Below are 16147 nucleotides of genomic sequence, written 5' to 3'. Positions count from 1 at the left end.
AAAAGAGGAAACGGTGTAGACCTTAACCTCATACATGTTTAAAGTGCTACATTCCTTGCTTAGCCTCGACTTGCAACATTTTTCATTTTCACCTATGTGCTACATTCCTTATATTAACACTTTTTTTACATTTGTTGTGTATTTGGTTTGAGTCAGTTATTTTTTAGTAATTGAAAAACTTGTCTCTTATACCTTTACTTACAATGGCAGATTTCATACCTTCAATAACTCGTTCAAATCACATGCCATAACTTTACTTAACCGTGTTATTTATCTTTTCTTATTTTACTCTAAGGCTAGGTCTAGAGTAATATGAAGGATGACCTAAAGCATATTAAGAAAGTATTCATCTAATATTACAGCTGCCAATTTATGGAAAATTGCTCTTTAAGCACTTTCAATTGCTCGAAAACTCAAAAATGCCGTGATCGAAAGTTACGAGACGATCAGGAGTTAAGAACCGAACTGAGCTAAACATTAACAGAATGCAGAACACATGGCATAAGGAGCATGTGACACAATGCATTGCCATAACACACTCAAACACACTTAAAAACATTCAAAGACAAGACATTCAACATTCATCACATCAAAATTCATTCAACATTCAAATGACATAAAACAAGTCAAACCAATCATAGTAGGCTATCTGAACTATACAAATTATCATTCTGAAATCTATGGGGAAATCTATGGCTATCTATGTAATATGAGTAAATCCTTCGGCAAATTTTATTTATGGACTAGTTTATGAGTCTTTGTAAAATCTATGAAATCATAGCCAATAGTAATAATGATGCTTGCACAACTATTTTAGCCACCATGTGTGAAATTTTCCATTAGATATTAAATTCTTCACAATGTCAAGATATGATAATATTCTTGTAGTTCTCTTTTATCTCCACTATGAAACTTACACTATGAAAGTTAATTACATACTACTCAATCTCATCGAATTCTAAGTCAATGTCATCCATGTTGGTTGGTGTATCTGTAAAGACATACTTCAAAACCGCGAAAGGTACAAGATAACATGTCTCTCTGATATACCTAGTTGATAAAAACCATTCCAATTCCAGTCATGCATAAAACAAAGATTCAAAACAAAGAGCTTTGTTTGCATTTAAAAAATCTCAAAACGATGAGTTCAGTTACATAGGCTTTAAGAACAAAATCAAATTAGTTATAGCAACTAATAACATTACTCTGCAATATAGTTAACTGTACAAAATTACGGGACCATTTGTAACCAAAAATAAAAAGGACGATTTCTCAAACAATTCAACTGGAGGAAACACTGAATTTTTTTTTTCTAAGCATCAAAAGCTTCTTTTTTTTTTCTTACCGTAGTCAAGGATATGAATTTTTCTTTTTAACGAAAACAAATTTTTTATCATAAATTACAAAAATGTAATTTCTATATTCTTTTTGAAATTGAAGTACATATTTTTATTTTTAGATTATTATATCATAATATCAAAAATTCAATTTAAATAAATTAAGTTTAAAAAAAATTAACAAAAATACATAAATACAATTACAAATAAGTTTTTTTTTATGAAAATAAATAAAAAGTTAAACTCAAGCTTACTACCAAGCCAACATAGAAATAGTCAATTATATATCCTATCAAATCATAAAAGTAAAAATTCATACTAAAGTTGTTGATAGTTGAAAAACTTGCTTGTCCCTAACCTCAGAGAAATTTTGGTTTCATGCATTTAACACATTTATGTACGTTTTTTTAATTGGAATTTCTAATTGCTAATTACATTAACATTTGACAATTCTAAAATAAAAAACAAACAAAAGCGCAACAAGTGAGAGCAGTCCTACATTAATAAAAGAGTATATTATCAAATGTTCACCAAAACATATTTAAATCACATCCACAACTACTATCAATATCAGTAGCAAATGTTCACTAAATCCTATCCATATATGTTCACCTCTAGTTGTATCCCTTCCCACCACATTGGCACCTATCCTTCATAATTATGTTGCAGAATTCACATGACAGCACAAATCCATTTTGGATTGTTTGAAAAATAATTAATATTGGTTGTATGAACTCAGAATCAAAGATAGACCAATATGTGCATGTCATTAGAGAAATTGCACGAAATCCATATTGGCACAACTTTCTTAAAATTCACTGTTAGCATATGAAATTTTTCCATCCACTTTATCCAACTTCAGTGGCTTTGGCTTCAGTTCCTTAGATCCTTTATATCGCTAAAAATTATTGAAGGAAACCTACAAAGTTATCAATATATTCAGATATAAAAGGAGGTAACATGTTTGTGCCTAACCAACACAAACATCATGTTTACATATAAGGATAACAATATTTAACATTATGTACATATTAATGAGATAAGAGGAATCTATACAAATCCAAAAAATTGAAAAGAAAAAAGTAGTTTAAAATACAAAATAGAACTGATAATGAAGAATCAACGTACAAAACCATCTTACATGCCCTCTAAAAATAAAGTTCTGAAACCGAACTAGATCTCTTCAGTCCTCTACTTTCTCTAAGGGATTGTGGCTGCAACTATCGCTGCTAGTTGCCTAGTCCTAATGAGTAAGGAGAGCAAAAAACATAGATACAGATTAAGTTGTAGGGATAAGGACATTTATTTACTGTCCTTTTAAAAGTCTATAAAGCCAAATATCAGATTACAAATAATGAAAAACTATTCCTTCAAATCATTGTTTTTCTTTTTTCTCACAATTACAGCTTTGCTATCTATCTTCTGTCTACTTCTTCTCCTTTTATTCCCTTTAATTCAAACCTAATATATTATTTATCTCTAACTAGTCTTATTCTGTTCACAGTTACCTTGTTGAGTTGTGACCTATGGATAGATAGCCAACAATCTACATTCTCCTTCTAGAGTGGCTGTTTTTACAAGGTCAATGAATGTGACTAGGATCACACTCTATAATATGGATACGTTCTACTCAACTTCTCTCCATCAAATGCGATATTTGTTATAGGACTTAGAAATGAGTATCCGCAGAATATGACAGACATTTCAAAAGCTCTAACTTGGATTCAGCCCCATGTTCAACCTTACTTTTCACAAATCGAAAATTACTTTGCATAACTGTCAGAGACGAGGTATTCAATAACAAGGAAAAATGTGCATGGTTTAAATCAGCCCTAAAAAAATTGCAAGTGATTTCTATGCCCAATCTATCAAAGAAAGCACATCCATTCGTACCTAGTGACTATGTATCATAAAACAGTCCTCCTTGGGTATTGACTGACTAGAAATTGTGTGAAAGCATAAAAAAAGCATCTCATAAGGAATTGGAGGGGGGAAAAGCAGTCCTCCCTAGCATTTACAGATCATTCTTAGCCTTTCATCTCTCTTCCACCTTTCCTTAGAGCCAAGCATAAAAAAAATATACATCATGCAAATTCCAAAATTTCTGCACCCTCGTACACAAAAAAATTATCTTTTTTATTCCACACCATGGTTGTATACAGTCCTTTGTCAAAATTAGGTGTGACTTTCATAACTCAGTACACTCTGTTTAAAGAGAATGCAAACCTATTTTTTGCTGAATCCAACAACAAGAATGTAGAACTAGCAGCCAAACACAAGAAACCAGGTTCAATTTCACTTAACTGGACTTAAACAAACTGCCATATTGTGGCTATCAAATCAATTGTTAAGGCAACCCCTCCATGGAAATTAGCCTATATAAGAGTTAGGGTCCTTCAAAGTATCACCCAGGATAAATGAATAAAAAAATAAATAAATGAGGGTTCACAACTTTTCACAATCTCGACTAATGCACCATGATAATAATGGTGTTGCACATTAACACATCAGGTTGCACCAATTTCCCATCAACCCGTCTCAGCAATCGTAGAGCTGCTTTTGTTTCACCAACTTTAGACAACCCATTAATCAAGGTACCGTAACTAATTTGGTCTAAATGAAATCCAAGCACTACCACCTTGTCATGAAAGTGCAACACTTGATGGATGTCACCTTTGAGGCAGAGACCCTTGATGAGTGTAGTTAAAGTTATGGCATTTTAGTCAGCCCCACAAAAAGTTGCTAGTGATTTCTATGCCCAATCTATCAAATAATGCACATCCACTCATATCTAGTGACTACCTATCCTAGTTCAATACTAGCATCTCATAAGGTATTGGAGGGAGAAAAGCAGTCCTCCCTGGGTACTCACATACTAGAAAATTGTGTAAAAATAAATAACAATCTCTTCTGCAATGTATAATTTTAATTCCAAAATACTAGCATCTCATAAGGAACTCGAGGTGGAAAACCAGTCCTCCCTAGACTTTACAGATCATTATTAGCCTTTCATTACTTCTCTCCACCTTCCTTAGAGGCAAACATCTAAAAAGTACACATCATGCAGATTCCAAAATTTCTGCAACCTCATACTAACAAAATCAGTTTTTTTTTTTAATTTCATTCCATGATTATGTAAAATCATTTGTCAAAATTAGGTGCGACTTTCATAACCTAGTACACTCTATATGCTTAAATATAAATACAATATAACAACAGATAAATAGAATACATCTTACCTAGTTTCAGTCTTACAATAGGCCTCTCGTAATCATTTCACGAAGAAGTTTCTCCGCCTTATCATTTTCATCTTTATCAAACAGAGAATGGATGATTATTTCATAAGTAATGGCGTTTGGAGTGCAACCATTTTTGACAGCAAAGCCAATGATTCATCAAACAAGCCATGGCTACAAAACCCTTGAATCATAACGGTATATGCATTGACATCTAGAATGTAGCCTTTGACCAAAAGATCTTCAAAAACTATCCGTGCATCCTCTAGTCTTCCATTTTTGCATAGCCCATCAACAAGTGCTGTGTATGTACACTTATCTGGCTGAATTCCTTCGTCTTTCATCTTTGTTAACAACGCAATTGCCTTGTCAACCTGATGATTTTTGCATAAAGCATCCAATATAGAATTGTAAGTAATTATATCAGGTGGTTGGCCTTTATCATGCATCTCATCGACTAGCTTCAAAGCATAAGAGATTTTCCCCGATTTACATAAACCATCAATAAGGGAATTGTAAGTTACCACATTAGGAATAATTTTTCTGCAATGCATTTCTTTTAAGAGATTCATGGCTTCATCCGTCATTTTAATTTTACAAAACCCATTAATCAAGATACTGTAACTGTGAATATCAGGATTCACTCCCCCTTGAGCCATAGTGTTGAATATACTCTTCGCCTTATTCACTTGTTTAACTAGGCAATATCCATCCATTAAAGCGCTATAAGTAACAACATCAGGTTTAATGCCTTGTTTTATCATCATAGCTAACACGTTTTTAGCCTCTTTTACTTTTCCTTCCTTACAAAATGCATCAACCAATATATTAAAAGTATACACATCAGTGTTGATGTTTTCCGATGTCATTTTATTGAACAAATCAATTGCATCTTTCAATTTACCAACAATGCAAAAGCCACAAATTAAAGTATTATAAGCAACAACATCGGGAGAAATTTTCTTAGAAACCATTTCAGAATATAAATCAAAAGCATCATTAACAAGTTTACCTTTGCACATACCATCAATAATCGTACTATACATTACCACATCAGGTTGCACCAATTTCCCATCAACTCGTCTCAGCAATCGTAGAGCTGCTTTTGCTTCACCAACTTTACACAACCCATTGATCAAGGTTCCATAACTAACTTTGTCCAATTGAAATCCCATCGCAACCAGCTTATCATGAAAGTGCAATGCTTGATGGATCTGACCTTTGAGACAAAGACCCTTGATGAGTGTATTCAATGTTATGGTATCCGGCTCGTAACCCATCTTAAGAATCTTAGCCAAAACAGAAAAAGCAAAAGGGATGAGACCCAATTGACAGAAAGAATTGATGAGAATGTTGAAAGTGACAAAGTCAGGTTTAATTCCTCTAAATTCCATTTTTTTAGATAGTGAAAGAACAGTGTGGTAATGTTTGGATTTGACAAGGGAACCTAAAATCTTACCAAACTCGATGTCAGGTGGAGTGGGATTCTTACGGAGCAAGCGATTGAACAAAGAAACAGCATCATCATTGTTATTATGGAATGCGGTTGAATTTGAAGAATAAAAGTAAAAAGAAGGAAAGAAATTGAATTTGGTGTTTTTCAGAAATTGAAAAGAATGAAACTTTTTTGGAACAAAAACAGAAACAGGAACACCACAGTACCTTTGCAACATCGAAGAAGAAGAATGAGACATTGTTGTGTCCTAGAATGACGTTCAATTTATTGTTAGGTTTTCGTTGGATGTGTAACTTGGGTGTGGTTATGGTGCATAAGGAAAATCTTTATGCACCATGCATAAGTTCAGCCCATTAACCTGTAGCCCAACATAATTGCTTCCTACACCCCCAAACCCGAAAACAAAAGAAAACTGCCAAAAAACAGAAACACAAACGCTTAACTCGCACTGCACAAAACGCAAAAAATATATGGATTGAAGTATTTCCAATTTCAACGACTATTGATAGTGAATGGCATTACTGCACTGAACAATACTAGTATGTCACGATAGTATAGTTTCACACTGAGATTTGTATAATTTTTCGGCTTAAATTTTCACAAGTCAAATTCAGCACCTGTTTTTTGTTATGAATTAGAGGATTCCATGGTTCTAGGTCAAATGCAATGGAAAGATAGATTGTGTAATTCTCTCTAGGAGTCATTACCAAGAAACAATTGTATAAAAGATGGTGAAATAGTACATAGGTGTAGCTTAGTTATAGTGACTTGGAGTAACTAACTCCCTAACTAACTTTCTACTATAGTTACCACTAAGTAACTCTAGTTTATTCTCACTATACTCTAATAGTCCCCCTCAAACTCAAAGTGGGAAAATCACCAATTTGAGTTTGAAATACAATGAAATTACAATGATTATTCATACTAAAAGTAACGAAGTAAAATGGGGGGGTTAAGACTAGCAAATGGCAAAAAATGATAGGAAAACATAGAAAGCCCAGAGTGAGGCCCAATGAAATTCTGATGAAGCCCAGACCAATCTTGAAAGAAGTGGAGATTGCCAAAGACGTGAAAATGTGGAATTCTGCTCTTCAAAACGTGAATCTTGTTGCAAAAGGGGGCTTTCTTCTTCTCTCTTCCTAAAACAGCTTAACCCAAACGCGTTGTTGCTTCTTTCAAAACAGCTTTCCGAAAACGCACGCTTCCATGATCAGAATCACTTATCTAAAAACGTGATTTTGCTCGTCAAAATCTGCAAACATGAATCCATCGAAAACAGCTTTTCTTTCAATAACTTCTGCAGTGATTCGGTGAGGATCAAAGGTGAATTAAGCCAGGAACAAGAAATTCTTCTGCAAACATCTTAAGCTGCAAATCAAATCCAAGCAGGATTCTGAACGTAACCAAACCACGCTTCTTTGAGAAGCACTTCTCCAAACGCGCTTATCCAACAACTAAGGGTGAAACGTGTTCAAATTCTGAAAATCGAAAGCGTGAGATAGCACAACACGTACCATAACTTCTGGAATCCAAAAGAAAGGATAATCTGAACTGAAAACGGAATGAGGAAGAACGCGACTCAATGAATATAGCAGTTTTTTTCATCTGTCCCATGGTTTCCATCGCAAGCGAAAATGGATTCGTCGGAGAACTGAGAAAACTGAGAACAGCAAGAACGAACCAATTCTTCCGCCGGGATCGAAATCGACAATTGATTCGTCATGTAGATTGAAGAACTGAAACTGATTCTTGACTGCAATTACCGTTTGTTCCTGTTTTCCGACGAAGGCAGAAACGTCGTAAACAGGTCCAGAGCATGAGAAATTTGTGTGGATGATGAGATGCTTCGATTTCTTGAACGCTGCTTCAGTAACGATGAACTCAGATTCGCGATGTGTCGAATTCTTTGATTTGGCAGAAACGATCAACTCTGAATCAAGAATACGAGTTTTCTGGTTTTCTTCCGAAGCATCAATGGCAGAATTGCGATTGCTGCAACTTGAATCAACCAGAGAACAGGGAACGGTACCGATCGTGATGGTGAATCCATCAGTTTCTGGTGCGATCCATGGTGAAGAAACAGGAGTGGAAACGGAACCGCCAAAGCTACCGAAAACAACTTGCGAAGCGGAAGAACACAAGGTTGCTGATGCGGAAGCTTCAAGATCTTCTTCTTCATCACCATTGGAATCTTCTTCTTCATCAGAAACTGGATCAAATCCGCTATCTCCATAGCGCTCTGATACCATGTTATGAATTAGAGGATTCCATGGTTCTAGGTCAAATGCAATGGAAAGATAGATTGTGTAATTCTCTCTAGGAGTCATTACCAAGAAACAATTGTATAAAAGATGGTGAAATAGTACATAGGTGTAGCTTATTTATAGTGACTTGGAGTAACTAACTCCCTAACTAACTTTCTACTATAGTTACCACTAAGTAACTCTAGTTTATTCTCACTATACTCTAATATTTTTGGCGGTAGTCTATGGTTTTATCTCTTTCTTCAACTACTCTGACAGCATATAAAACGAAATTAAAGCAGCTAATAAATCATGTGTATATGTTAATTCAAAATTAAATATATTTTTTTGACAAAATAGAAATTTTGTTTACTTGTCAAACTTAAAATGATAACACGACCATAAGATAATTACTTAATTAACACGAGATGAAACTATAATAAAATGACCAATTTTAGATCGTGATGAAAACTGTTAGGAATCCTCACTTTCTCAAAAAAGTTTGTAATATCTTTTCAATTTTTTTAATACTTTTTAATGGAAGTTGGCTTTTTAATATCTTTTCAATTTTTTTAATACTTTTTAATGGAAGTTGGCTTTTTAATGGAGTACTTTTTAATGGAAGTTGGCTTCTTTAATGGTTTTGATAGTCATGTATGTATGTGAAACTAAGATAATTGTGTAATGGTTTTTAATAAAATTATTATTGTTAGATAGTTTTGAATAATGATTAAGATGTTATACACTGAAATTATTACTGAAACCATAATTATGGTTTAATGGTTTTGACAGTCTTCTATGAGAAACCAAAATAATTGTCTAATGGTTTTGCTATGAGTATGGTTTCTATGAGTTGTACTTCAAAACCATTTTGCTGTGGAAATGGTTTCTGTGAGTTGTACTTCAAAACCATTTTGTTGTGGGAATGGTTTCCGTGAGTTGGACTCCAAAAACATTTTGCTGTCGAAATGGTTTATGTGAGTTGTACTCCAAAACCATTAGATGTACTTAATGGTTTTGAATTTTCTTTTTCATCAATTCACAGCAAGAAACCTTCGCCGGAGAAGACAGAGGAGACGAATCCATCGCAAACACAAAGTTCATTTTCGAAAATCAATACCTCCATTGTTCATCATCAAAACCGTTTCACACCATTTTATTTCTTCAATCATCATCATCATCTCTTCACTAAAATCCAAACCCCAAAACCTGGTAACTTACATACACATATACATATATCAATATTCAATTCAATACTATAGTATTATATGTCATAATAAAATATTATATTACTATTATTGCTAGTATCGTATTATTTATTTTTATTTATGGTTGCCTGCGATGCCGACGCACAAACAACCTCCCTTCACACCATCTCCGCCCTACTCTCCCTCCCATCTTCATCCCTCTGTGACGCCATCTGCCGAGCTCGAACTGCCGTTAGATTCCCATCATTCTCGCACCGTCTCCACCTCCGAGCACTCGAGCTCTCCGTCGGCGTATCCCTCGACCGCCTCCCGTTGTCAAAACCATCACCGGTAGAAGAAATGCCGGTTTCAAATTCACTCATGGAGCGATCAAACGGTCACAGGCGAATCAACGCCGGTCGCCGGAAAGTTTTCATTTCTATAACCAAAACGGAACGACGTCGTCTTTGTTGAAAGTTGAGCTGAAACACTTTGTTTTATGATTCTTTACTGGGGGTGGTTGTGATGCAAAACAATGGGAAAGAGCTGAAGCACAAGATTATAACACGTGTTCCTGATCTGATGGTTGTGATTAACTTACTGTGTTAAGTCACTTCATTTCTGAAATAATTTGTGTTAAGTCACTTCGTGTTGTGTCCTATCACGAAGGACTTGGTTGATATTTTTTTAACAAAGGCAAAACTAATTTGTTTTTTAAGAATAACAAAGGCAAAACTAATTCAAAATAGGAAAATGTTAATTAGTGTCTTTGGGCATTTTTTTAAGGACCAAAATACGTAATTAATCAATGTATTGGAAATTGAAACATTTGATTTTTTTTTAAATAATTATTTATTTTATAATCCTTAAAGAGTGCTTCGGAGCACTCTTTAACAAGGTCTTTTAAAATATTAATAGAGTTTGAAACTAAGTTGAGAATGACTTACAAAGATAGTGATTAGTTTGATTCTCAAGTTCATTTATAAACGTAAGTCAATTACATTTCTAATATCTAAAACTCTCCAAATTGTTACCTTTAAATAGCTTAAAATATAAGTGGTACAAATTTTTTTTTTTAAATAATCAACTTGTTGTAATTAAAAGATTTAAGTGACATTAAAAAAATGGTTTTTCATCCAGTATTTTTTTTTTCGCCCTTGTAAATTTTTTTTTTGGTTTTGGACCTTCATGGCAAATTTCGTCCCCTGTAATTTAAAAAAATTTCAATTTACCCCACCTATAATTTGAACAAATTTTGGTTTACCCACTTGATAATTTGAGCAAATTTCGGTTTACCCATGTCATATCATTGATTTTGTACCGTAAGATGCCCTAGGGGGTATTTTGAAACAAATTTTTTTTACAAGGACCGAATAAAAAAAAATTACAAGGGGAAAATCCGAAAATGACCTATATTACACGGGGAAAAAGCACTATTAATTTCAAAGAATTTTGGTTTAAATATGTAAAAGGTCCCTGTAAGTTGGCGTGTTTTTGCTTTTAGTCCTTGTATCTTTTTTTGTTGCGAAACAACCCTTGTATCTAGTTAAATTTTTTGGAATTGGTCCTTAACGTCAACATCCGTTAAAAAAAAGTTGTGCTTGCTAACAGGGGCACACGTGTCACTTGCTTAGTTGGCAAAACACGCTTATGTGGCATGAGAGATGATAAGTGTTGTGATTAGAGGGACTAAAATAAATGAATATTTCCACCTTCTTTATCTCTCTATTCTTTCTTTCTTCTCCATATTTTACATGCCCAACCCTTCATACCTTGCGCCTAAATGGAAAAACCTACTCCCTTCAAACAATGTCTTCTCATTTCATTTCTCAATCATCATAAATTGAGTTGCCTATATGTGGTTGCAACAAAATAATGAGGATGTTCATCTCCAATTCCCACGACAACCCTAACATGAGATATTGGAAATACCCAACCTTTCATCTTCAATTCACCTGGGTGTCTAAAGGATCAGCCTCACGAGAAACAAGCAGTTGTAAGCAAATAATCACGTTGGAAGCTGCCAATATAGGATCTATAAAGTGTTGAGGAATAATAGCATGACCTTCTTTTCCACTTATTTTTGCTTCAAAGAAGCCACTTGTATCTCTTTCACATGTTGTTTGAGAATCTTTGTAGCACCATGTAGCATGGTAACATGAGCATCATGACCACACACATGCATCTTTCCAATTATGGATAATCCAATTCTGGATCCTCATGAATCTTCCTTCTGATATTGATCATCCAATCATAAACCTTAGGACTCTTGGCAATGTCTAGAAAATTGTTGAATGAGGAATTATGTGTTGATGATGACCAACATTTGTGTTGCAGCAAAGACATGTAATATGATGATAAATAAATGGTAACATATGAATTTGAAGGAAGAAGACGTGGTTTGTTTTGGTGAGGCTGAAATTGCAGATGAAGAAATTGGGGTTGGAGATAAAGAAGAAAAAAATAGAGGATGAATTTGAAGGAAGAATACGTGGTTTGTTTTGGTGAGGCTGAAATTGCAAATGAAGAAATTGGGGTTGGAGATAAAGAAGAAAAAATAGAGGGATGAAGAAGGTCTAGTTTTTAAATTTCAAATTTTGATGTTTACGTTTTTTTCAAATTCATCCCTCTACAGTTTTGCGTTTTTGGTCCCTCAAATCTAGTCACTTATCATCTCTCATGACACATAAGCTTGTTTTCCCAACTCATCAAGTGACAAGTGTGCCTCTATTAGCCAGCACAACTTTTTTTTTAATAGAAGTTGACGTTAGGGACCAATTTCAAAAAGTTAACAAGATACCAGGGTTGTTTCGCAACAAAAAAAGATCAGGGATTAAAAGCAAAAACATCACAACTTACATGGACCTTTTACATAAGCCAAGATTTCTTGTGTAATTTAGTCTAAAAAAAATGTAAATGAGTTAAATTCACAACGGGTTAAATTTGACAGGGCCATTTTGGTTTATGTCTCAAAGATTAAAGGCTTAAATATGTCATTAGTTCATGTAGTTACACCATTTTTTTGAGTTTGGAACTTTTTTTGTTTGGTTTCAACCCCTGCACTTTATAAAAAAAATAAAAAATTGGTTTTGGTCCATACCGCTAGTTAGACGTTAAAAAATGTCAAAATTAACCGAGTGTCACATAGCCCAATCATTGCATGCCACATGGGACAGTAAAAATAAATATTTACAAATTTAACTAAATCAAATAAATAATTGATTTATAATTTGTTTTATTATTAATATTATTAACTAACTCTTCATCATCTGCTCCAATCCTACATCATCACCATTTATGTTGTAACAATAGAATTATAAATTATGCTGCTCTCAGTTTCAATATGATGTAACAATAGAATTACAAACTATGTTGCTCTCAGTTTCAATCTATGAAGCACAAACACTCTTTGGATTAAGGCGTGTCTCGGTGTCGGACACGACACCGACACATAAAATTACACTGAATTATGTGATTTTTTTAAATTATTAGTGGTGTCGACGTGTCAGGGTCTGTATCGTGTATGATGCTTGTATATGTATCGGTGTTTCATAAAACTTTTAATTATATCCCTCTTTCTTGTTACAATACAATTATAGATTATTCTTGTTGAAGGTTTGGTGTCCGTGCCTCTGTTTTTAGTGTACTTATACAACAGAATATGACACACCACCACCATTCTTCTTAGCAAATTTTATCATTGAATTGAACTGCAAACTTCCCAAATTCATCCGCTCGCGAGCAGAAGCTTTAGAAAAACCGGTTAAGGTCGAGCTTGAAGACTGAACTGGGCTGCAAAATTTCATCTTTGAACTGGGCTATGAAGACAGATTTAAGGTCAATTTTGCTAGAAGAAGCTTTAGAGAATCATTTATGGTCAATTTCGCGACCATGAGATTGATGCGCGTTCAATTGAAAACCCTAGGTTCCAATTTTTTTCCCCTTCAACAAAACCTTTGAATTATTATTGTGCCAAGTGCATGCAATGATTGGGTCACGTGGCACTTTGTTAAATTTGATTTTTTTTTTTTTTACATCTAACTAAGGGTTAGGACCAAAACCAATTTTTTTTTATTAAGTGTAAGGACTGAAACCCAACAAAAAATAGCATTATATACATAAATATGCTGCAAATGTAAAGAAAAGTATAGTATTCTATACATAAATATGTTGCAGGCACATGAACACACAGTTATTGTTGCCCATGTTAGATTCAATTTACCCTCTTTTATAACCTTTGAAACAGCAACATTGATTCTCCATCAATCACAACTGCATTAGGCTTCTCTTCAATTTCTCCCTCAACATCATGAACCCAACTCACATAACTTGTTCTTTTTGGTCAAGTAGCCTAGCGGCTGGAGAAATTCACCTTAAAGGTGAAATAGTGGGGTGTCCGGGGTTCGAACCCCGGCCCCTGCATACATAATGCATTATCCCTTACCAAGTGAGCTAAGCTCACGGGGACACAAAACTTGTTCTTTATGTTGTTGCAAACACAAGATTCATGACGGTCATTCTAAGAGATTCATTATTACTGAATCATCGAAACAAAAACAAAAAGAATTCAACTTTTTCTCTACTATTTCGGAAAAAATAAACTTTCTTTCTTAACAATTGCTTGGTGATTATCTCATCAACACACATACACTTTTTACAATCAACCCAGAAACTCAAATAAACTTTCTCTCTTATTTTTACAAAAACTCGAGCTTCATATCGATCATAAAAGTAATATCATCCATCACACTTACACTCTTGTTATAAGTGGAATATCTATATACAATCCCAATAGTGTGATTTCAGAAAGAGTGGCTAGTAGCAGCATGTAAATTTTCAGCTGGTGTTTTCTAACCAGAAGAAGCAAAAAGAGTGGCTAGTACAAGTAAAATAGTGGCTAGTAACAGCATGAAGCAAAAAGAGTAAGATAATAAATACATCACAAATAATCAATTATCAATTCTATTTTGATACTTCTGATTCTTAGAACTAAATGGTAACAAAGGAATCCTGGAAGTGTGGCCCTCAGTACAAGTAAAATTTTAGCCTACAAAATTTACTACAACACACGATAAGCAAATTCTACTTTAAATATAGGGAAATGCTAACGAGAGTCCCCAGGACACTCGTTAAGGGCCATAAGTGCTAAGTAGTTATGAAAATGCATGCAAGACCCTTAAATATATACACATGAAAACTCTCTGAATAGTGGATCATCGAAGTCTAACAACAAGAGATAATGTGTTTGTTTAGTCGAACCTTGGAAGCGATAATGAAAATATGCTATAGTGGCCTAACCTTTGTTTTTATTTCTGATAAAACCCAGAAATTAGAAAGTAACAATGTATTTTATTTAACTTGAAATGGTGAGCTCAAAGCTCTTACAATGATGTAAACAGAAAACTAAATGGATAAACCAGAGTTCAGAGAACTCCTAGCAGAGCTAAGCTCCTAGACCAAAGAGAACTTCTCTATTAAACAACTCTTGACAAACTGAAATGAAAATGCCAAAGTGTAGGTTAAATCAAATCAAATCAAAACAAAACGAACTCAATGACATGTCAATGCCCACAACATAAAAACTTATATAAATCAGTCAGAAGATTGAATCTCCAACATATATGGATGAAATGAAATCATATATATTGGCAGTGTCAGAGGCATTATCCAATAAATATTTTCTATCCCCTGCAACAAAAATATCTTTGACAAAACAGAAATGAAGTTATATGTATAATTGCAAAACAGAGTGTCTATTTTGTCAGCAATATAAGTTGTACAGTTGCATAAGCAAGTATGAAAATATTTATTAAGCTTTTGTGTTATTGATGCCCTAAACATTGAGATCTAAACAAATACATTGAGATTTAAAAATACAAACTAGGAGAAGTATAAAAATAAAAATAAAAAGGATAATGATGTTGATAAGACAGTGGTGAACTGAAACTATTAGAATAAATTCTTAAGGGTTGAAGATTGGCATTCTTAAGGGTTGTATGGAAGCTATGACTATTAGACCTGAAAAGTTGCCATATCCAGACTAATAGCACAGCAACAATACTAAGAACAATGAATGCTGTTTCCTAAAACTCTATCATCTCTTCTTCATTTATTTTATATTTTTTTTAAGTAATCGAAGTATAAGTTAACCTCAACTAAACGAAAATAGAGTATGTCTTATCCAACTAAGTGGGATAGGCTACATGGGCGAAACGAAAATCTGACCTTCATCATTATTTGTCCAACCTTGCATCACCTCACTTTCTGGCCCTAGAAATTGTTGGTCAAGATCAGATCACTAATAGCGACACATTATGATGTGAATATAAGGATCAAACTCTATGAGCTGATTCAAATGTTCTACTCAGATTCTCTCAATCAGATGCTAAATTTGTTATAGGACTTGGAGATGAGTATCTATGGAATATATAGACCCTTCTAAAACTCGGGCTTGGATACAGTACCATGTTCAACCTTACCTTTCAGAAACAAAAATAACTTGCATAATTGTGGGAAATGAGGTATTCAATAGCAATGATACTCAGCCAATGTTGAACCTTCTTCCATCAATGCAAAAATGTGCAAGGTTTGTGATAGAACCCCGAAATTCAAGATAAAGAAATTGTATTATTGAATGTAAATAGGTCAGCTTAAGAGCTCTACAATGGTGGTAAACCAGAAAAGGGAA

The 16147-nt window shown here is 34.0% G+C and overlaps 2 pseudogenes across 2 annotated transcripts in view; both read right to left on the bottom strand.

The window, feature by feature from the left end:
- Positions 1–1811: 1811 nt before the first annotated feature.
- LOC146917870 (uncharacterized) lies at positions 1812–6648 on the bottom strand (annotated as a pseudogene). Its single transcript, XR_015013522.1, has 4 exons — positions 6236–6648; positions 6033–6060; positions 4577–5862; positions 1812–2256 (listed from the first exon to the last, which is right to left on the bottom strand). The product of XR_015013522.1 is annotated as an uncharacterized LOC146917870 (transcript).
- The window catches only part of LOC146917866 (uncharacterized), a 59284-nt pseudogene continuing 44948 nt past the window's right edge, over positions 1812–16147 (bottom strand). The window contains exon 3 of the transcript XR_015013521.1: positions 1812–2256. The product of XR_015013521.1 is annotated as an uncharacterized LOC146917866 (transcript). The remainder of the gene's footprint in view (positions 2257–16147) is intronic.

The sequence above is a fragment of the Medicago sativa genome, chromosome 6 (assembly GCF_051527215.1).
Source record: "Medicago sativa cultivar Bolivia chromosome 6, Bolivia_mono, whole genome shotgun sequence".
Taxonomy (NCBI): Eukaryota; Viridiplantae; Streptophyta; class Magnoliopsida; order Fabales; family Fabaceae; genus Medicago; species Medicago sativa.
This window is presented reverse-complemented; position numbering and strand designations above follow the sequence as displayed.